Source organism: Podarcis muralis, chromosome 7 (genome assembly GCF_964188315.1).
Source record: "Podarcis muralis chromosome 7, rPodMur119.hap1.1, whole genome shotgun sequence".
Taxonomy (NCBI): Eukaryota; Metazoa; Chordata; class Lepidosauria; order Squamata; family Lacertidae; genus Podarcis; species Podarcis muralis.
The window spans coordinates 41,015,445-41,042,582 of record NC_135661.1 but is presented as its reverse complement, the minus strand read 5'-3'; the positions used below and the strand labels follow the sequence as shown (position 1 = coordinate 41,042,582).

At 45.7% G+C, this 27,138-nt stretch overlaps 1 protein-coding gene and 1 non-coding gene across 7 annotated transcripts in view; one reads left to right on the top strand and one right to left on the bottom strand.

The window, feature by feature from the left end:
• GSE1 (Gse1 coiled-coil protein) overlaps positions 1 to 27,138 on the top strand; it is a 374,856-nt gene that overhangs the window by 221,700 nt on the left and 126,018 nt on the right. The gene's annotated exons all lie outside the window — the stretch shown is intronic.
• TRNAA-UGC (transfer RNA alanine (anticodon UGC)) lies at positions 1,410 to 1,480 on the bottom strand. The gene has a single exon. It is a non-coding gene; the product is annotated as a tRNA-Ala (tRNA).

Below are 27,138 nucleotides of genomic sequence, written 5' to 3'. Positions count from 1 at the left end.
GTGGAATCATGTGTTGGGCTTGTTCTAGTAACTGGGGTTTTTGGGGTGGCACTCTCTGCTGAGGTTGCCACATTGGGCTAGCTGTCCTTGCTTGGCTTTTCCTTTCCTTTTTGTTCTGGGGCCGATTTTTGAAGCATATTGTGAACATCTCTGCTACACCTTTTCCTTGCCCTTCCTATATTGCAAATTTGAAACTGTTCATTTTCATCATGGCTTCTAGACTTGAGAGAAGATGAGGGCTACTGAACAGGTTTCTTGGAACCCTGAGAAAACTACAGATTCCAGCAGTCCTTGAGGGGGAGGCATAAAGCTGCAACATTTAAGCCAGTTTAATTGTATAGTCTAGTTGAGCCTTTTTAGAGTAAGGTTACCAGATTTTTTTTCAGTGAATCTTGGGACACTTCATCACTTCATTGAAATGCGTCGGAATGATAGGATTTTGTCAGGGGACTGATTTGTAAATCAGGGGACTGTCCCTGGGAAATGGGGACGCCTGGTAACCTTATTTTAGAGAAGACAGGAATGAGCTTTGCAAGGTGAAGTTTCTCTTCTCTTTGATTGGCTTCCAGAGACTCTTGCAACTGCTTTGTTTTTTGCTTGGTGAGAGGAAATTTGGGACCCCCCATTTGAACATACAGGTGTAGCCTCAACTTAGTGTTAGAGGCCCTGATTTTCCTTGGTGGAGTTTGTCCTTTTAACAAGTGCATGACAGAAACAGGCGCAAATACTCCATCGTTCCCCACCATCTCTTTAGGGCTGTTCACATGCTACATTCAACAAGTGTACAATCTGTATACCAGTGCACACAGTAGTTGAGCTGTACAAATCAACAGGTGTAATCTCTTTAACGCAAACATTTGTACATATGTAGAGAGAGCTTCTACCTGTGCTCAGTGTAATGCCTGAACAAACCTTTTATCTCCACATTGGGAAAAGCTCCAGGCCTTGAGGTCAGATCTAACCTTGCCATGGTAATGTTTAAACCACCAGGGCTGTCACAGTTGCCGGATTACATGGGCAATTCTCCCTTGGAGTTCCTGATTCTGATGGAAGAAGGCAACCCCAATAACTGGAGCTCCTTTATGTTACAGGTGTGACACAGGAGCTGAGTGTGGGGAAGCATTCTGCCTGTCTATATTTCTGAAGGGCATTTCTAAAAAAGTTTGTTGGATACAACCAACGCTATTAAAATCAATAGGGCACAATAAAAGCAAACCGAAGCAAAGAAAGCAGCAAAAAAGTGAGAGGCAGCAGAATGACACAAAGCAAGAGAATGGGAAACAGTTCAATAGGAGAATGTAGGAAGCTGCATTATACTGAGTCAGATCATTGGTCCCTGTAGTTCAATATTGTCTGCACAACTGGCAGTGGTTCTCAAGTGTTTCAGTCTCCAAGGTTTCAGCCTTACCTGGAGATGCCAGGAATTGAACCTGGAACCTTCTGCATGCAAAGCAGATGCTTTACCACTAAGCTAGGGCCCTTCCTCTAAAGCCAAAGGCTTGCTGTAATGAAGTGGCACCTGAATCCCAGCAGGGAAAGGCAGGGGGCAAACAGGCTTTCCAGGGTCAGGAGTTGCACAATCTGAGCCTCACAACGGCAGTTCACGGCAGCCACCATGCAGAGGCTGCTTGTTCACCAGGCTGCGGCACGGCACAGTTTGAGAATTGGAACTAGAGGGAGAAGATCCTTGCCAGATAGAAAAGCAGCCTTAAAGCAGCAGAACGTATTTTCTGTCGTGGATTGCTCTTCCCCCTTTGCAGGGGTGATTTTCTCTCTCCCATATAGACCATGGCATTTTATTCAGGCCTTGGGAGACTGACATTAATGCACATGTGTGTGTGCATGTGCGCATGCGCGCGCGCACACACACCTCCCTGGGAGCATGAGCACATTGCGGTACAAGTGTCTGCATTGTGGTTGCACATAATGTAAGTGAGATAAAGCATGCCAGCCCTACTATGAATAACTGCAAATGAAAACCCAGGCAGCTATAAAAGCCTTCACATTTGCCCTGTCAGCATGTGGTAGGTAGGCTAAACAATTGATTTAGCTCCTCTCTCTACTGCCAGCTCCTCCCCCCTCGATTTATCATCACTTACAGAGGACACGCTCTTTGTGCCTGCCCTGTCACTTTCGGCTCAGTTGCCCTGTCGCTTCCTGTTGACGTCCCCCATGATCAGAGAAGCAGGAGTGAGGCTGTGGGCCTAGAGCTGGCTGACAGACACTATTAGCTTCTAGCCGAATTCATCTACTTGCTGCCAGGGCTATTTATCTGTCCCTCACAGAAAGCTCTTATCACATTTCCCACCTTGCACCAGCTCATGCCATTTTACAGTTTTTTTTATCTTGATTTTTTTTGGGGGGGGGTGATGTTCCCAAATTCATCTGAGCTGGTGTTGGTGGGGGGAGCAGAGAGAGAGATGGGTTTGGGGAAGGTAAGGGTTAGCCTAGGAAGATTGAATTTCCACTAGAGGCCTGCGTGCTTCTTGAAATAGTAGCAGCCTCCACGGGAAGGGAAGCTGAATCCAGGAAAGCCAAAGGGGGCAGAGGCAACAGGAGGTGATAAACAGGATATTGGCTTCAATGGACTATTTGTTCCATCTCTTAAGGCAGTTCTTATAAGCTGTCAGAAGCCAGGCCAAAGCTAGCACAGCCTGGGAAAAAGGTGGAGGTTGATAGCTGCTTGGTGACAGCAGGGAGGGATAGTGGTACATTTATGAAGCCTGACATCAGATTAAGCAAGTTCTGTGGGTTGTGCAAGCAGAAACAGAGGCCATCTCTGCACAATACATTTAAAGCACTATTATACCACTTTAACAGTCACAGCTCCATGGATTGCAAAATCTGGGGTCTGAGTCTACTCTGGGGTGGCGGAGAGAGAAAAATAGGGATGAGCTTAATTAGGGCCATATCTGCACCATACCTTTAAAGCACTGTGATATCACTATGATACTACTTTGAACGGTCATGGCTTTCCCCACAGAATCCTGGGAACTGTAGTTTGTCGAAGGTGCTGAGAGTTATTATGAGACGCCGATTTGCCTCATGGAGCTATGATTCACAATCAGTCCCTCCTTACAGGGGACTCTGCAAATTATAGCTCTGTGGGGAGAATAGGGATCTCTGATCAACTCTCACCATCCTTTACAAACTACAATTCCCAATATTTTTTTGAGGTGTAGGAAGCCATGACTGTTTAAAGTGGTATAATAGTGTGTTAAATGTATGGTATTGATGGAGCCCGAGTCTCCCAATTATGAGGCAGTCCATTGGAAGGTGTGGGGCTGGCAGGGATTCAATCAAGTTGAGGGTGGGATTCAATCTAATTTGGAAAGGTTTATCTATTGCTCCAAGTTAATTTGGAGTTCTTGTTGGAAGTCACCAGGATTTGGAAGATCACATTGGAAGAATCAAAAGTGTGTATTGGGGGTCCGTGGTGCTAATTCAGGTTTGTTTACTAATTTATATTTTGCCTTCCCTGTGAGGAAATTAAGGCGCGCACGCGCACACACACACACACACACACACACACACACACTTTATACTCACAACAGCCTTGTGAGGTAGGTTGGGTAAAGAAGTGCTGACTGGCCTAGTGAGTTACCTGGTGAATTTCGGATTCATAGGGATTTGAACCTGAGTCTTTCCAATCCTAGTCTAAGGCTCTGACCACTGCACAGTGCTGTCTCTCCAAACTGAGCCTTCTGGTCCCCCACACCATCTTGAAAAAGGGAATACTTCTAAAGCCTAGCCTTTCTGAAGAACCAGCATTTGAGACTATGCCCCTGATATTGCCCAGCCAGCAATATCTTTAGGGATCATTGATCATGCTGTGCATCATTTAAGTGTGATCTGAGTTCAGTATTGCCTGTGACATTGCAGAGGATTTGAACCCACCTCCGTGGAATGTGTGGATCTAACCAGTTTGGGATGCCATGTTTCGTTATTGTCCACACCCACACAGCTGAGATTGAAGAGAGGCTAGGCTTTCAGGGTGGAGGGTGTGGTTTGGAACCTGGCACTTTTCTGAGGAGAGACATTTGTTGCAAACTGCTTGTTCTCCCCTTTATCACCTTTTTATGAAATGCAAAACAGATGAGTTTCCGCTAGTAGCAACATGTGACCCCAGAAAGGCTCTGAGGCACATGGAAGGAGCCATGGCCCCATAGCAGAGCACACACTTTTCTTGCAGAAGAGCTTTTGCTCAGGCTCTGGCCAGTGCTAAAGATCCTGGACACTCATTGATATGGGAATAGATGAAGCTGCCTGCTTCAGTTTCTCCCAGTTTCTCATTTTTACAATCTTAAGGTCAGTTTACCACAGTTCTATATCAGTTTGTGATTTTTATTTAAAGTTTTCATGAAAATTCATCAGCACTTTAGTGTGTATTCCCTCTAATAGACACATTCTTGCAAGCAACACAATCCCTACTGTAATGCATGTTTGAATATTGTTTTCACATATATATGCATTTTTATGCATTGTTCCCTCTGTATTCTTTTGTCTGGAGAACTGCATTGCAAAATTCAGAGAGGTTTTGGTTCATGTAGTGTTTCAAGAGGTGTGAACTAGGTAGGTTTGCATTAAAATGTGAACCACGCTGAATTTTTCTCCCTCTCCTTCCCTCCCCCATTGCTAGTCAGTACTGTGTGAGATGGACATTTAGTAAGGCAGCTTCCATTGTTCCAAATCTAAACCAAACTGTGCAGAAAGGGGTCTGAAGGTATCAGGTTTCTCCTCCTTGGAGATAGGTGCCAAGATGCTTCAGGCTACTGTATTAGCCAGCTCACTGCCAGTGCCACCTTGGTGTTCTTCTGGTTGCTTTCTTTGTTGATGCTTTCCTTAGTTGCTTTCCTTTGATGTCCTCTCTTAGTCACAGGCTTGGCACTGAACAAAGCTTAGGCACTCTGAGCCCACACCCACTGCCCTCCCAAGGAGGCTGTCTTTGATTATAGGGCTCCAGCATTCTTTTATAGGGTGCCGTGAGCTTGTACGCATATTGGCACCAGCACAGTTTTTGTGTATGGTGGGGTGGCAGGGAGAGCTGATTCTGAGGAAACTGGCAGAGGGTTACTGAATGGAGCAGAGCAGGTCAGAGCTTCTGCATGTGACCCGTATTGGGAGAGATAGCTGGCTGTACAAAGGTGCCCTTTGTTTGAGTGTGCAGCCGACTAGGTTGTGAAACTTGGTTTTGTCACCCGGGAAGGGGGGAGCAAAGCAAAAGGCAACCCAGAGAAAGGAGGTTATTAAAATTTCCTCCTTGTTTGTTTTATATAACCTCAAAGTGCTTCTGGCAGCCGGCACAGGAAGGAATTACTCATAATTCCTAACATAAACAAGGGACTAGATCGGCTTCGGGCATGAGCTGGCATGGTTCCTCTGGCATCTAGCAGCAATAGAAGCCCTGAGTGCCATGATACCATAGAGAGGATGGAGCACAGCTACTGTGCATCAATCTTGATTTGGTCTAGGAGGCAAAGGTATCTCCTGGATAACACCTGCACATAAGAATGGCTTTGTGGATTGACGACGTCTCTCTGACTGCTTCCCCTAGACATGGGTCTGAAACATATAGCGGGGTAGACCAGCTCCATTTACAAACCGGAGACCTAGCAATGCAGGCAGCTTTAGGAAGGGGCAGTGAATTGTTTTTGATATTGGAATCAGCTGTCACCTTCTTGGGGGGGGGGGGGGCTGCTGCATTCTGCAGGTTGGGTGTGTGATTCATACTTGCAAATAACAAACAAACAAATTGTTGTGGCACAAACACTAGTTATTTCAAATAGATAAAATCTTTCAGCATGTTAGAAAGCTAGTGTATTTTTCCCTTGTTGCCTGGTTTCCTGTGTGCAACTGTGAAAACTTTCTGTGACCTGGTTGGTATATCATGCTAAGTCAAACCATGGTTTAATATGAGTGGGGACTTCGCTCCTCCCCAGATGTTTTGCTGCTGTGCTCAGTCAAGCCATGGTGTGCCTTAGCATTTCAGTTGAACCTGGGCTCATGGTCCCACTCTCTCAACACTAACCATGAGCTGTGATCACACTTTGTCCTACTGTTTACAGTTCACAGTTTCTCTGGGAGAGTTAAACCACAAACCTGGGTTTGAACAACACATGAAGCCAAACCATGGTTTAATTCAGTGCACCGGCAGAACTGGATGGGAGCACAGTGACTGCCATCCTCCTCTCCAGGAACCCGCACACCCAATAAACCATGGTTTGGCTTAGCTTGGCCCATGAAGCAGGCTGGTGTGTGTCTACAGTTTGCATAGTGCATTCAAGCCGCTTAACAAAACAAATTATTTCCTCTGGGGTTGTCTACGGAACCTGTCTGTAATCCCAGCTGTCTGGGCAGAAAGAAAGGTTTTGATGTAGAGCCAATGGGGACTAAGGGCTGCCACTTGCTGCAATTGCACTGTGTGTGTACACCGCCTGGCTGCAGGCCAGAAAGCATTCACCTGGTGCTATGAGAGCTACCCAAAGCGTTCAGTCTCAAGACAATAAAGAGTAATTGGAGAATTCCAATTCAGCTACCTCTCTGCTGCTTCAATACCCTGGTATTTTTCTTTTTCCCCTTAAAGTGGACCAGAGAGATCCCTTTTTATCCCTCCCACTTTGCCACCTCAGATAGTTCACCTATTCACAAAAGAACAGCTGGATTAACCAGCAGGCATGCCTGATGGTGCAAAGAGATACGGTAGATAAACAGCTCCCGACAAGGAGGCAGCACCTCTGTGACCATTTTTATTTTTATTTTTCATGACAGCAATTATGGTGCTGAGCCCTAGATGGCAGGAGCCTTTGTTACCTAGGAGCTGTGCCTCGTTGGGAAGTGGGGGTTGCAAAATGCCAGCTGGATGCCGGAGGCTGGCTCAGCCTTGCCCTTTTGTTTCGGCAAAGGTAGCTCGGCCATTGATTCAGGTGGTGCCTCTTGTTTCTCTTTTGTCGCTGACAGCAGAGCAGGAACAGGCAGCCAGGTGCGGCTGTTGAGTTACAACCCGCTGTCACTTTTTGTTGACTCCAGTGTATTGATGTAACTGCACTGATGCAAAGCCCCCAGGGTAGATGGCCTGCCATGCGTGCGTCAGGGGAAGATGTCGCTCCTGCTGCCTCTACCAGTGTGATGTCTACCGTACGCAGAGCTATCTGCACCAAGAGGACTTTTGTACAGGGACAACCCTGGGGGGAAGCTTGTGTTTTGGAGTGCGCGAGTTGAATTGCAGCATGTCTTGGAAGCTTTTTTTTAAAAAAGATGGCGTTTCAGAGCAGATGTCTCAGCAAATGTTTAGGTTTTCTATTGTATTCCTGTTTAGAAACCCCAGTTCTCCATCTATCTTTAATTCTTACCTTGCTAGCTTGGTTTATCTTTCCCTCTGCTGCAACCTATAAGGTTGTGGTTCTGCAAACAACAATAACAAACTAGTCTTCTGCAACCTGCATTGTGCAAGTTGCAACTTCTGAAACCTGCACTATGCAAAATTGGGGAAAGGAGGGAAGAAGAAGCATATTGCTTATCTTAGTTTATTTGGTTAATCATCTGTCTTTTAATGTGTCAACTTTTGATTTGGTTTGAATAAATGTGTGAATTTAAGAGCTTCAATAACGGTGCTTTGTTTTGAGATTCTGAAGTAAAACATAGCATACAACTTGGCGCTTCAATAAAGGTGCTTTGTTTTGAGATTCTGAAGTATAACATAGCATGCAACTTGGCACTTAGCATCAGAACAGTGGGTCATTTTTAGTAGATTTTGCCCTTCCCTCTTACAGTAACATATCAGAAACCAAAATAACACCCTGATTTTGAAGCTTTTTGAATTAAAATTCATCCTATTGCATTTGAAATAGGCTTCAACAAGTGCACTTAGGTCAGTCTTCAGCATGCTTAATTCTATTCTGAGTTGTAAACAGTTGTTTTACTGGATTTCTCTGTTGCTTGAACCTTACCCCCCTAGTTTATTTTACTCAATCCTTTGCCGTATTGGTAGTTTTTTTGGAGCGAGGGTAAAGAGCCCTCTCCTGGGAAATTCTACTCTTGGCTTTCCTGGTTCTCCCATGTTCTTGAATAATGCAACGTTAAGCTTTCATGGTTAGAAAAAGTAGAACACCAAAGATAAATTGGAACAACAGCTGATTTTATCTGCGTATTTAGTGCTGTTGTCTTGCAACAAAGTCTTGCTCCTGCAACTGGTGTCTGCCAGTTAAGCCACAACGATTGCTGTAACAAGGCCAGCAGAGTTGCATCACCAATGGCTCAGTCCCAACCTGAGCCCACGAGCTTTTATCTTTTGTGGCTCAAAGGAGGGGAAGGGAAAGCTAAATTTTCCTGGGGGATTGGTGTTTACATCACCAGAGTTCCATTGTGTGTGTGTGTGCGCGTGGCAGGGTGGGCAGAGGCCAGGAAGAAAGCAGTTGGCAATTTGCTAGTCAAATCTAAGAGAGCTTCTCCAGAGCTATGTTTCCATGGCTTCAGGGGAGTCGAGGTTGTGAATCCTGGGAATGCTGAAAGTAATATTCTGCATCCTAGATAGATATCAGAGGCAGGCTGGAGCAAGCATAGAACTGAGGGAGAGGTGTGCAAGTGCATATTGCCGGAAGAGACTTTGGGAGTGCACTCACCAAATGAGTTTATTTTAGATCATAAAAAGAACAGAAGAGTTCTGGAACTCAGTCTCCAGATAAGAAAGCCTCCAATTTTGTGGCAAGGGCGGTGACACCAGATGTTATCAAGAAGTCTCTCTGTCTTCATAGGAAGGCACCCTAAGCTACCATTCCAGAGGTCGGACGCTAAACCATTATCTTTCCTTGTTCTCTAATCCTGCCCTTAAAACATGGCTTTTGTCATTTCAGCACAGTTTTGTTTTGGGCAGTGAGGTGTAGTGGTTAGTGTTGGACAAAGACTGGGGAGGCCCAGGTCCAGACCCCAGTACAGTCATGAGGCTAATTGGGCTGCCTTGGCTCTGTCATTATCTCATATTAGATTAGAATGTGAAGGGATTGTCCAGTGAAAATGATAGTTGAAAGACTCAGGACAGGCAAAAGGAAGGTCTTATTTACACAGCACATAGTTAACTTATGGAACTCACTGCCATAGGATGTAGTGATTGATGGCCACCCACTTGGATTAAACAAGTTCACGGAAAACGAGGTTATCAGCAGCTGGTTGTGTACTACCTTCAGCATACCAGTTGCTTGGGATCACAAGTGTAGAGAGTGCTGTTGCATTCATGTCCTGCTTGTGGACTTCCCAGTGGCATCTGGTTTGCCATTTTGCAGAGTTAGGTGGGCAAATGGTCTCATCCAGCAAGGTTATTACAGTCTTAGCCTACCTCGTAGGGTTACTGAAAGGATAAACTGGGGGAGGAAAATCCATCTATGCTGCTTTAGGTTCTTTGAAGGGAGAAGACAGGAAATACTAACAATGAAAAACGTAATAGTATTTTGCATGCATGAACAATGCAGTGTGCAGGATACAAGTGTGGTATTTCTCTCCATCTGAATTTCTAATAAAGCACAGTTTGGGGGAGATTGGGAAAGGGAGGAGGACGAGCTTGCAATTGGCAGGAGTACCAGAGATTTGGGGACATGTGTGATTTTTATTTTTTGTATGTGTGTCCACACACACACACACGACACTCTGATGACTGCTTTTCTTTTATCTCCTTGTTTTGGCACGCTGAGCCATTAACTTAATTTAACAGCCATATCTCCGCTACTTAATTAAATAGATGAACTTGTCTTGCAACTGGCAAGCTCCTAATTCATCCCTGAAACAGAATTGGCCCAGTCTGGTTTGCTCTTTATACGCCACTGTCTTTCCTGAGAACAAATGGTCACCTCTTGGAAGTTAACTGCTGACAGAGGTTAAGAATTAATTAGTGGGCATGCATGGCACGATCGTCTTTTTTTTTAAACATGTTGGAAGAAGATCACAGACTGTCCAGGGAGAGTCAACTCTGCACTCCCCCTCCAGCCAGCTTTTCCTTGCTCATATGTCTTCTTTGTAAGGGATGTTCACACATTACATTCAACAACCATATAATCTGTGTACCCATGTACACAAATAGATGAGCTGTCCGCTGGTACAGTTATTCCTATGTAATACACGAGTGTAGATTCTGTCAATCTGTGTACACAATAGTTGAGCTGTGCACATCAACAAGTATACATACATTCTTTCACACCAACATGTGCACATGTATAGAGACAGCTTGTACTTGGTGTTCAGTGTAATGTGTCAACAAGCCAGTTGTCTTCAGTGATAACTGTAATGCCCCCACACCTGATTAGGAAGCAGCCTTATATGGAGTCAGACCCTTGATCTATCTAGCTCAGAATTGTCTATGTTGTTGGCAGCAGCTCACCAGGGGGTCTCTCCATGCCTTATCTGGAGATGCTGGGGATTGAACCTGGAACCTTCTGCAAGCAAAGCAGGTGTTCTGCCATGGAGCTACAGCCCCTCCCCTATGAGAGAAGGGCACCTTGCACAGATAGGCCTAAAACTGGATCTGGGGATCAGTATAGGAAGCTCAACAAGTGTCAGTGTGGAAGGCAAGAGGGTGCCTCTGTTCAGGTCTGCTCCAAAGGCTCCATGTGTTCACAAGAAATTGAGCCCAGCCCATGTCATGAAGTATTGGTGAAATGACACAGAGGGTTTACATTATAGAGAGTGGCAACCGCTGCATAATGTGAAGCTGCCTTCTGCTATATTATTCCATTGGACTGGCCTTGCCATACTCAGCCACCTTCTCCAGGCAGCACTGGGATGGTGGCAAGGTGGGTGGTGGATAGATGAAGGCAGGGATTTGGGGTCTGAATGGTGCAGTGAGACTTTCTGAAGTGTTGGGCCTGCTTGGAAGATGGCTGTGGTTTGGGGCTCTGCTTCTCTGTCTATTTCTGCATTGTTTCCTTTTACCAGGGTCTCAAGCAAATAAAGTATTTCCCATCTTTGCTACCTGAGATAAAAAGTACCCTAATGATGCTGAAGGTTGAACTTAGGGCTTCCTGCGTGCAGTGTAGATGTCCCACCACTGCGCTACAGGTGGCTTAGAATGGAATTTGAGTGACACTACTTTTCTGTATTGTACCAAAGCAGGATTTCATTGGGTCCTAAGAGTGGGGGCTCCATGCAGCACTATTATTTGACAACTGTACTGCTGCTATAATGCAGAGATGCCTTTGGTCCTCCATGTATTAGTTACAGTATAGTATTATTATTATTATTATTATTATTATTATTATTATTATTATTATTATTATTATTATTATTATTATTGCTGGACTACAACTTCCATTTCCCCTTACCATTGACTGTGCTGATTGAGGCTGGTGGGAAGTGTAGTTCAACAACACTTGGAGAGCCACAGATTGCCTCTCTTTGGCATGAAACATCCTCCTCCAAGGGGAGGGCCAAAGCTAAGTGTTAGAACATGTGCTTTGCATGGAGAACATCCCAGGTTCAATGTGGGGTTCAGGGAGGCACTGCTTAATTTCTGAAATAGAATGTGATGGGGCTCAATCCCGTCTGACCTGGGTAGAGCGTCAGACCCCAGCATTTCCAGTTAAAAGGAGCAGAAAGCAGGGGGCAAAAAAGAACTCTTTGCCTGATTCCTCTAGAGCTGTTGCCTGCCAACATGATATGAGGCTGCAGGTGAGCAAATTGCCTGACTTGGCATAAGGCAGCTTCCTGTGTTCCTGTGAAGCCTTTCCCCACCCACAAAGCCACCACAATGAAGCAGTCTGCGGCAAGGGAAGGGCACTCTGTGCATCTTTTTAAACAAGGCTACGGTGTTCTTGTTACTACCCAGGTTCCAGAGCAATTGAAAACTCCTCAGTGGATGCTTTTTCTTCATAGCAAGACTATGTTTTCACCCCTGTATGTGAGCGTGTGTATACGCTACACACACCTCCTTCCCATTATTGTAAGTGGGGAATCATCTTGTTCATAGAGACAGCTGGGTTGCATTCACACCCCAAGTTGCTTCGCTGTCCCATGGGGTGCCTAACATCCCCACTCCATGAAGTCTGCTATGAAAGTGCGCCTACCCACGGGGCTCCAAGCTGCGTTGAAGTAGGTGGTGTTTTTTAAAACACACACACACACACACACACACACACACACACACAAACCTAACAATTACATCATCAGCACCCCTGAGAGCGTTTACCTCCAAGCAGCTCGGCTTGGGCCTAGGGATTAACAGCGATGAATTATTCAGAAAAGACAGGGGAGGGGAGATGTCAGAAAGACTTGCAGGCTGTGTGGGAATGTATGTGTGTGTACACACACTATTGTATCTCTGCCCAGTGATACTTGCTTGTCCGGAATCAACTTCACTCTGCAGCCAGAAATATATGGTGCTTCAGGGACACCTGCATGAAACAGCCTTTGATTTGTGATTCCTTCTCCCTGTAGCCAGTTGGCGTATGCAGGACTTGTCAGGGGCAATTACTGGTTTTTTTGTTTGGTCAGGAGTATTCCCTAAAGAAATCAAATGGCTTAAAAAAAAACCAAAACAGAACCACCACCCTTCTTGTGAGCAGCCAGCCTTTGCAGTGACCTGAGCAGCACCGATTATCACTGGGAATCTCTAACCGACACAGGAACATTCATTAACATTTGAAGTGCAAATGGAAAATTGCTACTTGAACCTTCCACAGTTCACCCGACCAGGCAGCCAGCTGATCAGAGACCTCATTAATACCTCTTCTAATAGGGCAGAAATGGTTACAGGCTTGCAGCGGTGCCATCAAGGTGAAGGGGTGGGAAGGGAGAAGCTCATCAGTATTTTTTAAAAATTAAAAAATTGAATAGTCGCTTGGAAAGCAGGCAAAGGCTGTTTTTATTGTGCAAATGAAACCTGTTCTGTCTGTGCTGAGCCAGCTCCAGTGAGCCATTAGCTTCATGCTTCCCCTCCTTTGTGTACAAACACATATCTTCTCTGTGCTTACCATTCCACATTCATTTACATGCACCCCTTTCCCCCTCACTGGCACAGGTCCACTCACCTATAATTATTCCCCATGCTTGTTCAAACCAGATGCTTGTTCAAACCAGGCCAAGCATTATGCAGTGCACAATTCAGATCCCTGATAATCTCAGCTTTTCATTTAAAAAACCCCAAACAAACCCCAAAACAAGTTTCTAGTCCATAAGATTGTAAAGAAAGTCTTAAAGGTATGTAGGACAGTGTTTTCTGAAATCTAGAGTATGGGTGTATAGGACTCCCAGTAAGCCAAAGCAGAGCATATCTTTTGTAGTTCTTCAGCCCCCTCCAGCCCTTGTTTGAGTATCTTGGTACACACATTTTGGACTGTGTATTTTAGTGTAGAAAGCATTAAAAGCTCTTGTGGGTTGAATCAGGACAGAGGTTGTTTTTTCCATTTTAGTTTAATAAGTCAAAATGCACATGTTAATTGACTTAACGATGCCAGGGTGTCTGTGGTATCAACAATGACGATGTGTGTGTGTGTGTGTGTGTGTGGCCACTATTAATAGCATAATTGTCACCATGTGTAGCTTCTTCATGTTGTTCGCCTCTGACCTCACTGTTTTGCAAACCCTATCCCAGCCATGGGTATATATGTACTTGTAATACAGGACAATGCTCCATGCATTTGATAAAGTCTCTCTAATCCACAGAAACTTGCACTATCATAAACTGGTTAGCCTTCAAGACACTACAGTGCTTCTTGTTGTTTTTGTAGTGACAGACTAGTGTAGCTACGCTCTCCTAAAATGAAGAGCACAGTGACTGGCATTTCTGTTGGCAGAATTAGATGATGGTGACGTACCTATCAGGTAAATGACATGCATGGTTGTGCTATTTAGCTCAGTCTGTCTTCCCCTTCATCTCCCCTCCCCCAGCATCATCCTTGTCCTCTGCTGCAACCATCCTGGTCTATGATAGATGGAGAAGCAGTGGATGGCAGCGGTGCCTACCATCAGTCCAAAAGGCAGTGGGGCAGGCAGTTTTCTCATCTTTCAGTCGTAGGTGCTGCAGCTAGACAAGGGCTATTAGAGCTGACAATCATCTGCTTCTTTTTGTGGGTCACCCACTTCTGTCCCACACAGCTCACTACATGCAGGGATGGTTTTGGAATGCTCTTTCCAGCACCTGCATACATACCATATATTCAAAGCATTTTAAAGCACGCACGCACACACACACCCTGAAACCTGGGCTCTGCAGTTTACCCCTCACCTTAACAAATACAGTTCCCAGAATTCTTAGGTGTATGGTGTATGCAGCCCCTCTCTCTCTCTTTTACGCAGTTGCAGAGAAAGAGAAAACCTTGGTCTGGAAAATGCTGGAGCTGGTTTGCATTCTCCTTCTCCCCCTCCCCTCCCAAAATGCCTGCAGAGTCCTGACATCTAAGAACTGGAAATAACTTTCCAGTCTTTCCTGCTCCTGTTCCGCTCCCTGGTTTTTGATGAGTGGAAAGTTTTCCATACACCCCTGTGGAGTTTCAGTCAGGCTCCTTCTGATCAGGAAGCCTGGGAGCCTGATGATTCCTTTGAATCTTTGAAGGATTTGGGACTACTTACACGCTCCTTCTCCTGCCTTTGCTGGCTTCCTAGGCTTCAAGAATGGTTCAGACTTTTACTCCAAGCACCTGAGTATAAAATCACGCAGGCGACAGCATCCTCACCCGATTATCTGTCTTGGCCACCCAGGGCTTTCCACTTCCATTCATCATCCCTTATCTGCTTTGGCCAGTCCTGTTTAACTGACTCCCCTCTTCCTTATCCAAGGAACTCACAGCGAGCTTCTTCTATGCACCAAAGAAAAGTCATACTTCCTTTGTTGCTGGAAGGATTTTTTGGGGTGGGGGTGGGAGGTGGGGAATCTATTCCCAGCTGCCTGCTCAGACACAGGAGTAGGCCACCAATCCATCCCACCAGCCCATACAAATCCAAATTGTAAGTACAGGGGGGAGGGCCTGTAGCGCAGTGCTCAACCACATGTCTTGCCACATGCAAGGTGGGAGGTTCAACCCCTGGCAGCTTTGGGTAACAGAGACTGCCAGCCAGAGTTAACAACACTGAGCTTGATAGACAAATAGTCTCACTTGGTATATGGCAGCTTCCTGTGTTCTTTCTATCTACAGAGCAGGTTCATTGAATAAGAGATACTGTGGGTGGAAGGAGGGTGCAAATAACTCCAGTGATCCAACACTTGCAAGCCAAGTCCATGCCTCACCAGCAAGATATCAGAAATAGTCCAATCTGATCTGGGCAATTAGGCCTACTGGACCCAAGCTGCAGTCTGGGTCCAGGTACTCCCTAAAAGCAAAATTCACTCTATCAATATAGTGGGGTTTTGTTTAGTGATAATTAAAGTGGAGCTAAAGAAATAAACTACCACTTCTGGAGCAGAAGAATGCTTTCCTGCACAATCCTGTCCCGTGAGATAGTCACTTAAGCTCTCTGATAAAAAAAATCTGCAATTTTACAGCAGAGAGTTCCCAGTTTTGGAACACATGTGCTTTGGCATGGATGAGACATCCATATATGAAACCTAATGAAATGTGCAACACTGAGAGGTGGAACTTCTTTCTCACCATTTGAAACCAGTAAGACAGCAAAGGTTTTACAGCTGCTTAATTATGGACAGATCGTGAAGCTGAAGCTGAGGCTCCAATACTTTGGCCACCTCATAAGAAGAGAAGACTCCCTGGAAAAGACCCTGATGTTGGGAAAGATGGAGGGCACAAGGAGAACGGGACGACAGAGGATGAGATGATTGGACAGTGTTCTCGAAGCTACAAACATGAGTCTGACCAAACTGCAGGAGGCAGTGGAAGACAGAAGTCCCTGGTGTGCTCTGGTCCATGGGGTCACGAAGAGTCGGACACGACTAAACGACTAAACAACAATTATGGCTGGGCCACTGGGGGAGCAGATAAACATTGTTTTGTGAATCAGAGCCAGACTGTAGGCCACTGGCTGGCTCACCACTCCTTTTATTGGGGGGGGGGGGGCGCATGAGAATTCCATAATATCCCTATGCTGGGACACCTTTCTTAGCTCCAAGGTTTTCAACTCAGACTGCAACTCAGTATGACCAGTTGGGAGGGAGGGAGGGAGGGAGATAATTGTTTGGGGGGTGGGGAGGCTTGTTGGTAAGGCACGCAGCATACAGGTGTGTGTTGGGGGGGTACAATACTTTCCTTGCTTGCTGGAGAAAGCAATGCATTTTTAATTGCTTAATTCCACCCCCGCCCCCCACATACTCTTGTATTTACTTGCAGCTGCTGGGCTGTGTAAGAGGCAGGCTGAGTTTATTGGCAGTCTGCTCCGTGCTCATAGAAGTTTATCTCCCGTGCACAAGTACCTCGTGGTGGAGGCCTAGGGGTGTGTGTGTGTGGCAGCCTTGCTTGGAAGGAGGCAGCCTCCATGCTGAAACACCTTGCTCCTCAACGGGCTATTAAGCAAGGAGGCAGCTCTTGAATTGGGCAGATAATGGCTTTGATTTCCCCCTCCTTCCTCATCATAGCAGCTGGTGAACGTATCTGTCTTTGTGCATATTATCGACACAAAGCATCAAGACCTTTCTTCCCCTCACTCCTCTTAAAAAAGGAACTTGAGGGGTTCTTTTAAAAAATGGCAGTATTATGTAGGTTATCTATATGTATGTGCATTTCATCTTTCTGCTGGAAACAAAGCGACTGGGAACCCATAGCAGCAGCAGCAACATCAGAGCTGGTTAAGCCAATTCTAAGACCTGAATGTGGGTGATGCAGAAATGGGTTGATCAGACCTCTTTCACAGGGAGAAGTGGCCATGCACTTGTTTCATCATATGCCTGGCTAACAGCGCAACTGTTCACATTTATTGGGCCACTTGTGGCTGTTTTGCAATGAAGCTGTCCGCTTTTGCTTATTTTTTAATCTGTTTTTTATCTATAATTATTTTACATTGTTTTGTGCACTGCTTAGATATTATTATTTTGTTGTAGCCTAAATAAATAAATAAAGCTGTGGTCAATTTTGCAAGCCATGCTGGGGTGGGGGGAACAGTGCAGGAACACCAAAAATGATTTCACATGATGCAGATCTCATCAAGCCTGTATGCATTTGACCACATGGATTGGCTTTTTAGTTTAATGTCATTCTCAGATTTGGGATTCTCCATGAAATCTATGTGTGTGTTTTTTACAAAGTTGAGGGAGGTAGCATTTGGATGATATTCCTGCTTTGGGATCTGGAGTTGACGTTGTACTCTGCCTCTTGCAGAGGTATGCCCTGCACCCCAATATAAAACCTCAGTCAAGCTGATAAGAGAGGGCGATTTTAAAAAGTGGGGCGATTTTAAAAAGAGGATTTTTCTCTCTGACCTGCCTCCTCCCTGCTCTGAGCGGCTTTGGCCTCATCATCTCGTAATTAGAGCCATGTTTTATTCATGAGCCAGGTCGAGCGGATCAGGGGGCCAAGACGTGCCCTATTGATATAAATAACCCTCTTCATTCCCCTCCCGCGGGATGACACCCGACGAAGGAAGCCAGCCACTCTGGAGCAGAGGTCTGCGAGTGGCGTTAGAGGCCTGGCTGTGACTTGAGTCGGTTTTAGAAATCCTGATGGATGTCTTCATTTCACTTAATCAAAGGTCAGTGGCGGCAGGAAATCTTTGCTGAGTACCTCCTGCTTAATGAACGCTCGAGGTGGCTGCACTTTCCCCTCTGGGCTTATTGGCTGACACAGTCTTGTGCTCAGTTGGATGTACAGGGCAAGAGAGGACTGTTTCTGTCCTCTCTCCAAATCACAGGCACTTGGGAACCAGAACAAGGGGACCTTGGAACACAGCGTTAGGACCTTGAGGAGGACAATGTGACCTTTTTCAGAATGTTATTGAAGGAGTTGTTGATCATGGTGTGTATTGGGTCTGTAGGAGTTATCTCTGGGAACAGGTTTAGCAAAACTCTGCCACTGAAAAATGGTGAGTTATTTGCAGGGCAGTATAGATGTGCACAGTACTGGAAGCTGCACCTTTCAATAGAGGCACCTATATGCCTGGCAAAGGTACATGCTGGTGTGTTTATCTGTCCCTTTCTCTGTTCGCTGAATTACTTGTTCCTTTTGCTTCTACTAATAGCTTTCCAGAAGTGATACGTATGTCTGAATTTGGTAAATGAGGCTGCGGCCCTGCTCCAGGCAAGCGAAACCAGAGAGTCTGGGATGATTAGGGATCTAAGGGAAGGCAGGCGAGGTTGAACCTCAGGGTGCCCCTGTGCATTGCTGGATATGCCAGGCGTAGGTGGATTGCTCTGAGCAGAACATGTAATTCATATGAAACAGGTGGGTCTTGTGTCCTTTCAACACCTTCCTCCTTCTGCCACTCCATCTTTCCTCCTGTGTTCAGCATTTTCTGGATTTCCCCAGAAAAGCAGATGATGTGGTAATGCTCAGCTCAACTATGTGACTGGAATGTATAGCTAGGGCTGCTTGCATATACTCCTTGTTTGTTTGATGCGAATTGTGTGATGAGTACAGTTGTGCAAAATGTGCATAGTTGCATTATTTCTCTTACTTTGCATAATTCTGCCTATTTTGCAGAATTCTGGTTTGCTATTTATGGGAGGGGCAAGAACACTGAAGCCACACCTCCAGCCAACCACTGTTACGGCATCTGAAGTTGCAGCAGGCATTGCCAACATGCTTCCAAGCATGTCTCCACCACCATAGGAGGTAGCAACTTTTTTTCAAAAAGGATGAAATCCAAGTTTTCTGGAAGCTGAGCACCCGCTTCTGCGTTCAGTGCTTCTTCTACTCTTCTATAGAACTACAGCATAGAATGGGAAGACTTAACTTCAGGCAGCTAACTCTTCCAAGTATACTGAGCTGTCATTCAGAAAGTTCTTAAGCAGACACAACACAGTGGCTATGTGATTCTGGGTGGAGTGTTGGGAGATTGTGGACAAAGCAGGTAGAAGATAGGGAGATGGTTTATTGTGGCATTAGACAATGACGGACAGGAAGGGGTTTGAGGAAAGGCATGGGATGCTTTAATGCTGGACGTGACTTGACCTGTTGCAAGATTTGTGATGCTCCTCCTTTCTGCAAATGTGGGTCAAAGTGGAGAAAGGAGATGGAACACGGGAACAGAGCAAGCTGCCTTATATCAGGTCTGACCACTGCTCAATCTCGTTCAGTGTTGTCTGCACTGACTGGCAGTAGTTCTGGATTTTAGGCAGGGGCCTTTCCCAGCTCTACATAGAGACACCAGGGATTGAACCTGGGATTTTTTGTGGGCGAAGCATGTGCTGTACCACTGAACTGCGTCCCTTTCCCAGATGCAGTGTTCTTAGCCTGGCACTCACTTAGCCACCCACTCCTTGGCAAAGGCAGTGGAGCTGTTGTGGAAGGCTTAGGTGAGCTTGCCCAGCCCTCGCCTACGCTGCAGGTGTTTGGAAAGTGTACCTGCCTCCAGGCCTTGGCCCTCTTTAAACATGGCCATTTAGAAAAGCAGCAGAATTCAAGGAGGCTGCCTGTTGCTAGTTTTGGTGGGCTGCCAACGTGAGAGCTTCAGGTTCTCCTGCCTCTAACTGCCTTCCCCCACTCATGTTGGCTTCCTGAGATTGTGGACAGAGGCCTTTCTCAGCTAAGATCCTTGAACTTGGGGCTGGGGAACCTGCTCCCACCAGCCTCAGGCAGTGTGCCCAATGACTCAGGGCTGATGTGAGTTGTAGTCCAACAACAACTGGAAGGCTACATATTCCCCAGTGGGGAAGACAGGGATTTTAATCTTTGAGCACATCCACAAAGAGAAAAATGGGGGCATTTGGGGAGACATTTAGGAATTTGAGACCAGCCAGTGTTAGATGTTAGGAAGTCTCTATACTTTATCTAGTTACTTATTTCATGTGACCGCTGCAATTCCCAAGTGTTAGTTGGGCACACCTTTAATAGTACTAGAGATGAGATGGGGGTGGGGAGGGTTCCTATCATTTTCCAAGGATGCCTCACTGCCTGTCTTGTGAGTAGCAGGTCTTGCAACTCCTCTGGGCATCTGGGCAGGGCAACCTCTTAAAAGAAACTCAGTACTCAGGTAGATACTGCATAGGGCGTGACAGAAAGTTTTTTATATTTAGATTGGAAGGATGCTGAACTGAGTAATCCTGCCTGATGGATGCCTAGAAACACTAACTCATCTTTTGGAGTTTGCATTTACTAATAAAAGAGACAGATTTTTCACACTGTCCAGATAACTCAGGCAGGGCTGCTGTTCCTTTGATGTGGTACCATCTTACACACTAGAGGGCACCAGTGAGCCCCTTTTCCTTTTTTTTTTTTTTTGTTTTTTTTTGTTTCAGTGAGCCCTTTTTCCTTCCTGAGAGCAATTTCTGAAGTTCCCACTTAACATGGGCTTGGAGAGGTGGCTAATGTTTTTACTGTGGTGGAGGAGGAGGTTATAATTCAAACTGTGGACTTAGGAACATAAGAAGAGCCCTGCTGGCCCAGACCTCCAGCACCCTGTTTGCCAGAATGATTGGCAAAGCATGAAGGAAATAGATATTTCACATTGTTGTTTATGGTGGTTACTTTTCACTGATGAGGTTCATAGCCACTGGCAGGACATCTGCGATTTTGCCTTTTCAAGCCACCAAAGCCAGCGCCCAGCACCACATCTTATGATAGTGAATTCCACCACATAGTTCTATTTCGTGTGAAATTCTGGGTGTTGTGTAGATTTGTATCTTATTTATTTCAATGATTCATATAATGCTTAACACTCTAGTTTCTAAGGGGTGTCACTCCAGAATCTACTGTTCAACAGCTGCATTGAATAACCACAACTTGGGTAACATTCTCTCCACTTTCTCCTTACCATCTTTTTTGCTTAACTAAAGAGTTCCAAACACATATAGCATTCCTTGCACCTGCTGAGCTCTATTGTTTTTTAAAAGATCATTTCATAATTCTTGTTTTTCAATTAATCAAGTGTCTCTCTGAGCATGTTGTATCCAGAAGGAGCAATGGTATGGCTTACAGATGTGTGCTGGCTTGCCATCAGATGGCCTCAAGTTGCACTTGTTGCCTTCCTTTGATTCCCTTGGGGAGTAAAAAATCTAGGTGGTTGTGGAGGATGTTGCAGGTTTAATAGCCTCCCCACCTGAAGCATGCCCCCCAGGCTCTGAGGCTGAAGGGCTCAGATTCAATCCCCTGTCTAAAATCCTAGATGGACCAATGAGTCTTGACTCGCTATAAGGCTGCTTCCTATGTTTCTTTGTCTTCTGAGGGTTCGGGAGTGGGTCCTTACTGCTGAAGAAAGATACAATAAAAAGGCTGAAGGACTGGCCTGAACATCCCCTGCTCCTCCTGGCAGAAGCAATCCTGAGCGATGGGCAGATGCTGCTCTTGCCAAGGGGCCAGCCTGTGACATGATCTCCTGAAAAAGACTGTGTTATAGCAATTACTACCTTTGCTCACCCTTAATAAGAATAATATTGACGGGTTTCATTTAAAAACCTTTGGCCTGTCCAAGATATCTGCTCATCTGAGCCTGACTTGTGGCTGAGCTGCCTCACCTCATTTCTATGTCAGTCCAAAGGGCATTTGGCAAAGGCAAGGAAGCGCTTTCTCTCTCTTCTTTTCCCTTGTGCCATTCAGGCAGCGCAAAGGGCTCTCCAGAAAGGACACTCCCCCCCCCCTCCATAAGCTTGTGCACTCAATACACAAGGAGTGAACAATAGCTCATTTTCTGTGAGGCAGCTCTTAAGTACCCCTCCTGCTGCCCAGCACCATTTTCCCTTCCCATTAGCAAGCCCTGGAGGGCTGGCACACCGTAGACGTGAGCGATGTACAAAGGATGGCGGGGGAGAGAGAGAGAGAGCTCTGAGCTGGCACCCAGGCAGAGGGCGTGGGCAAGGCAAGCCATCCCTGAAAAACAAGCCCAGCAACAGCCACTGCTTACTGCTCTGCTTTCCTGGAACTGGCATCTTCCCTTGGGCAGATGTGCCAACGTGGATCTAGTAGGGCCATCTTGCATCTCTGGGAATTGGGTCATACCTGCTGAAAGTGGCAAACTGAGTCACAGAGCAAGAAATGGTTGGCCCAGGGCTGCTGAGAGGCAGCTTGGCAGGTTGGGAACAGGTGGTATTTGATTCCTGCCTAGGCCTTTAGGATCCTCCTGCACTGGCATTCTGAGATAGTGGTGATTTGAATAACCACCAGAAACAGGACTCAATCCAATCTTCAAGTGAGTGGAGCATTGTTGGACCTGCCTCTTGGGAGGTGTCTTGTCAGCTGTGGGATACGGGTGCACACTGTGGTCTAAACCACTGAGCCTCATGGGCTTGCCGATCAGAAGGTCGGCAGTTTGAATCAGCACAATGGGGTGAGCTCCCGTTGCTCTGTCCCAGCTTCTGCCAACCTCACAGTTTGAAAGCACACCTGTGCAAGTAGATAAATAGGTACTGCTGCAGCGAGAAGGTAAACGGCATTTCTGTGTGCTCTGGCACTCGTCGCAGTCCTCTATGTGGTTTAATCATGCTTGCCACATGAACCCGGAAAGCTGTGAGATGAGCGCCACACCCCATAGTCGCCTTTGACTGGGCTTAACCATCCAAGGGTTCTTTACCGTTTACCTTTACCTTGCCAGTTCACTGTGTATCCTTCAGCAAAGCAGCCTCAATTTGCTCTCTGTAAAGAGGGGAGCAGCAGTGATCAACCTTGCAGAGTTATTGTGAGGGCAAACTCAGGAACAATTGTAAAGCGCTTTACTAAATATTGATTCTGTGGTGAATGACTGTAGCTCCAACGTTTCTAGCTTAAAAGCCCTCTCCCTATGCTGGCTTGGCTGACTGTGGTTACTTGCAGTCAATGGGGAAATCACTCTGCATATACTCATGTGCTGCTTCCTGCTTCAGTGTTACGTCACATCCTCTAGGTCTGATGGGTCCTGGGGATAGGGGCAAATGCAAGGAACTCCCTTCTTTCCTTCATGTTCTCAGCTATCAGTGTTGCATAACATCATCTGCTAACATGGTTTCTGTGCTAGGGAACCATTCTGGGCTTCCAGAATGTCACCCTCCCTCTCACCTACATTTGGGTTAAGCTTAGGGAGAGCAAAGGCAGAGCCTGATTTTTTGAAACTAAGCCCAGCTTCTCTTGAGAGAAACAATTCTCCTCTAGAGCTTTATGTAATTAAAAAAAAAAATCAAATTGGCAAGCCACCCCTCCCTCTGTTCCTGCTCAATGATTGGCCTATAATTGCAGGTTTATTGGCTGTTCAGCTATTGTGTAATGACATGTTTGCAAATTAATTTTTATGGCTCATGCTATTAGCATATACGGTAGAGGAGGGGTTAGTATTAATTACCACCGTTGTTAGGGTAATCCTAGCAAATTAAAAACCTATAAAAGAATGACAGTTGACGGCACACAGGATTGTGAGGGGCAGGAACAGGAGTGATGGGGATAGATGGGTGATTGGCTTAAGCGACCATAGGCGGTGCTGCCTTATACTGAGTTCACCTAGTTTAGTATTGTATATTCTGCCTGGCAGCTGCTCTGCAGAGTTTCAGACAGGAGTCTCCGCCAATCCTACCTGGAAATTCCAGGGATTTAACCTGGGACATTCTACATACAATTCAGATGCTCCACTACCAAGCTGTGTTGCTTCCCCAAATGCTGTATGTGTTCATCATCAGTGGGAAGTCCAGGTTGGAAGATGTTGCTCTGATCACACAGGTAATTTATAGGCACATTGAGCTCTGAGACACGGGTGGAGTTCCCGTCCTGAAAAGAGCCTTTCCTCATTCATTCCAAGGGCAGAACACATTCCTTGCCCACAGAGATTCTGTGAAACATGCCTCTGTGCATGCATTGGAAGGAGTATTTAGATTTGGGGAGCACAAAAACATGTGATGCAGATAAACCCCTGCCCTTCTTAATTCTGCTGGGTCTCATGTATTCTGTGGGATTTGTATAGCTGAAGAACAAGGATATGCAAGGATCAAATCTCACGCAACCCAGATAGAAGAGGAAACATTTTTGGAAGTAAACCTGCATAGGTTTAGTGGCCTAAACTGCACCCCATTAAAATACTGCTGGGGAATAAGCCTGTGACTGTTTTTTGTTTTTTTTTTTTAAGTAAAATAAAATAAAATTACTTGGTCTCTAGGGCACCTTAAAAGACCAACTTTTAAGAGCATCTGTTTTCGTATTTCAGCAGGGATGTGATAGATTCCTTTTTCACTGTAAAATCTGGTGGAAGAAATTAAGGTATATCACTTATAAGAGAAAGATTCCACTGGGGCATTTCCTCTTTAAAATTCAACCAATTGCCCTTCTATGCTAGTTTGTTGTTTTTATTGATTTGAGCAGCTGCCAATGTTGACTGCAGTTGTTGCAAGTTCCCACTCCTGAGAAGAAACAAGTTAGGTCCAAGCTAGGTGGGATGTCAGGAGAGTTGTGAATAGATCTCATTTTTTCCCATTACCAAAGGGAAGAAAGCAGGGTATGTGTTGTTGTTGTTTTTTTTTTATAAAAAAAACCCTCTTATCACCATGCCATTTTCACAATTTGAAGTCCCCCACCCTACAAAAAATTGCTTGTAGGGTGGGGAGACATACCGTAGGTTGCATTAATAGCATGCCATTAAAGACCTTTTTTAATGCATGGCTTCCTCCAAATAATTGTGGGAACAGTAGTTCATTAAGGATGCTGGGAATTTTAGCTAGATAAACTATAGTGCCCAGAATTCTTTGGGGGAAGCCGTTTGTGTTAAATGTATGTTAAATGCACTTTAGAGGCAAGGTGTGGCTGTGACTCCAACGATACACATATGTTACATACATGTCTTCTTCCATGAGCTAATAGCAGCTGGCATGGGGTGGGTGGGTGGGTGCAATTTGCAACAGGCTAACTCCTGCTTAGCATTCTGATTCATTTCTTCCACCCAGGTTGTTTTACATTTGGGGAAAATCCTGGGAGATCAAGTCATGATCTATTGACATCACATCTAGTTTGGCCTTTCATCTATTTAGGGCACTACCTCCTTAAATAACCTGATTTGTTTGAATCCAAGGTCTGACTAGTGCCATAGGTTTCCCCCCCCCTTGGGTCAAATTGACTGCTTCCGCCACCCTGGTGGAGGGATCATAGCTCAGTAGTAGCTGCTTTACAGGCAGAAGGTCCCAGGTTGATTCCCAGACAAGACTGGGAAATACTCCTGCCTTGAAACCCTGGAAAAGAATGGTTTATATGAGTTAAATGCTGGAGATCTTGAGGCAGGATGGACTTCACAGTTTTTTTGGTCTGTTCTGACTTGGACAGGACACATACAAGGGTTTAAAGAGAGTCAATTGCAGTTTTGTTTCTCAGTGTTGTGGGAGATGTGTGTATGTGTTTGCCCCCCCCCTTGCCCCCCCATCTCCTGTGGTCAAATAGCTTTTGCAGGGTGTGTGTTTTTTTTGCAACTGTACAGAAACCTGCTTTACCAGAGGCAAAAACAGCAAGAGGGTGGTCCGCTCCAGGAGTGGCAATCCATCTCTTCTACCTGCCTTCAGTATTTGTTTCCAGCTTCAGAATGGTACTGCACGATTACAATAATTCTCCCCTCTTGGGGAGACTTGCTTTCGGTATAGTTTTTACAGCCTCTTCCCCTCCCCTTTGCTGTTTGGTGAAATGATGTCGAGATCTGACAGTGATATATGGGCAGACTGTGGCTTCGTGGGTGGAGGAGTTACTTGCTTGTTTTTAATTGCAGACCATTCTCTCAGGAGCTTGGTTCTGTGTGCAGAAGCTTGGGGTTGTTGTTTTTGCTTGGGACTGGGTGGCCCACGCAAGGGAGAGGTGGGTGACACTTGCATGCACCCTTCCCCCCACCAAGCTGGCAGTCTTCCCCAGGGCTGCCGCCTTAAGCTGTTTGAAGGGCGCCTCATGACCAGCACAGGATGTGGCTTCCCTTTGCAATGCTGAGATATCGCACATTTGCCATCTTGAATTTGGGTGTCAAGAGCAGGCCACAGCTGGCGGAGGAAGAGCAGGATGGTGGAGAGGCTCAGAAATCCCGAATGCAAGTAGGTTCACTCCCCAGTAAACCAATTCCTATCACCTTCTGCCTGGTGATGAGTCCTGTGAGAGAATGCATCCTACCTAATTTGGTTAAACAAACTGCAGCCATTTTTACCTGCTTATTAACCACTGTGGATATTTTAAGGTAATCTGGTCTGCAACTTGCATCTAAGTGCTGGGGCTGATCTGCAGGTGTTACCAGGTGGGCAAATGGGAGATTAACAGATTAAATCATATACAAGTTTCTGTTGTTGTTTTTTAATTCTGCTTAGCAGTATTGGTTCCTTTGAAACATGCACGGTGGTTAAATTTCAGATTCCTTGCCTTGAAATTCAAGAGTGTACCCTCTCTCTTATTCCTGAGAGCCCTCCTGGCCCACAGTTTTCATGTTCCAAGAAGCTTTAATGCTCAAAGGCTTGGGGTTGCAAGGAGAACTCAGAAATGAGAACACAGTTATCTGTAAGTTTAGGTTAACTCTCTCTGTGGTGTGCATTCTATATTTCTATGATGGAAACAAAGACAGTGATGGGTCAGCCTTTGCCTACTCTCTCTGTTCAGGTTTGTATTGCATGGGCCACACAATAGGGTGGGATGGGACATGGGCGTAACTGGGAATTTTTGGGGGGGTAGGCTTTTGTTTGAGGGGAGCAGAACCACATATTTGTATTGATTTGTACTGATTTAGGGGCTAGCTGCCCCCCTGCCCCCCTTGGTTACACCCCTGGGGTGATGGGAACCAACCAGCCTTCCAAATTGTGGCAGAGTACAATCAGTGTTTCATCCCAGAATCAGCAGGTTAGGAACTGTGTCAGTTTTGCCAAAGGCTGCTAGCTGGAAAGAGCTTTTAGGGCAGGTTATGACACTGGGGAGACCTGCCTCCCCCTCCCTCCCTCTCAGGATAGTTAACTCTAGTCCTGCTATTCTTCTCAGTCTTTTGTATTCAAAGCAGGAGGCTCAGCAAAGGACAAAGTTCTCCTCTTGGGTCTTATTCCCCTTTTAAAGGGGGGATTCAAGCAGCTTGTGCACTGTGTGTGTGTGCATACGCATGCCTGTGTGCGTGCGTGCGTATGCATGTGTAGGGAAAATGTTATTATTTGCCCCCCTGGACCAACAGCTGCTG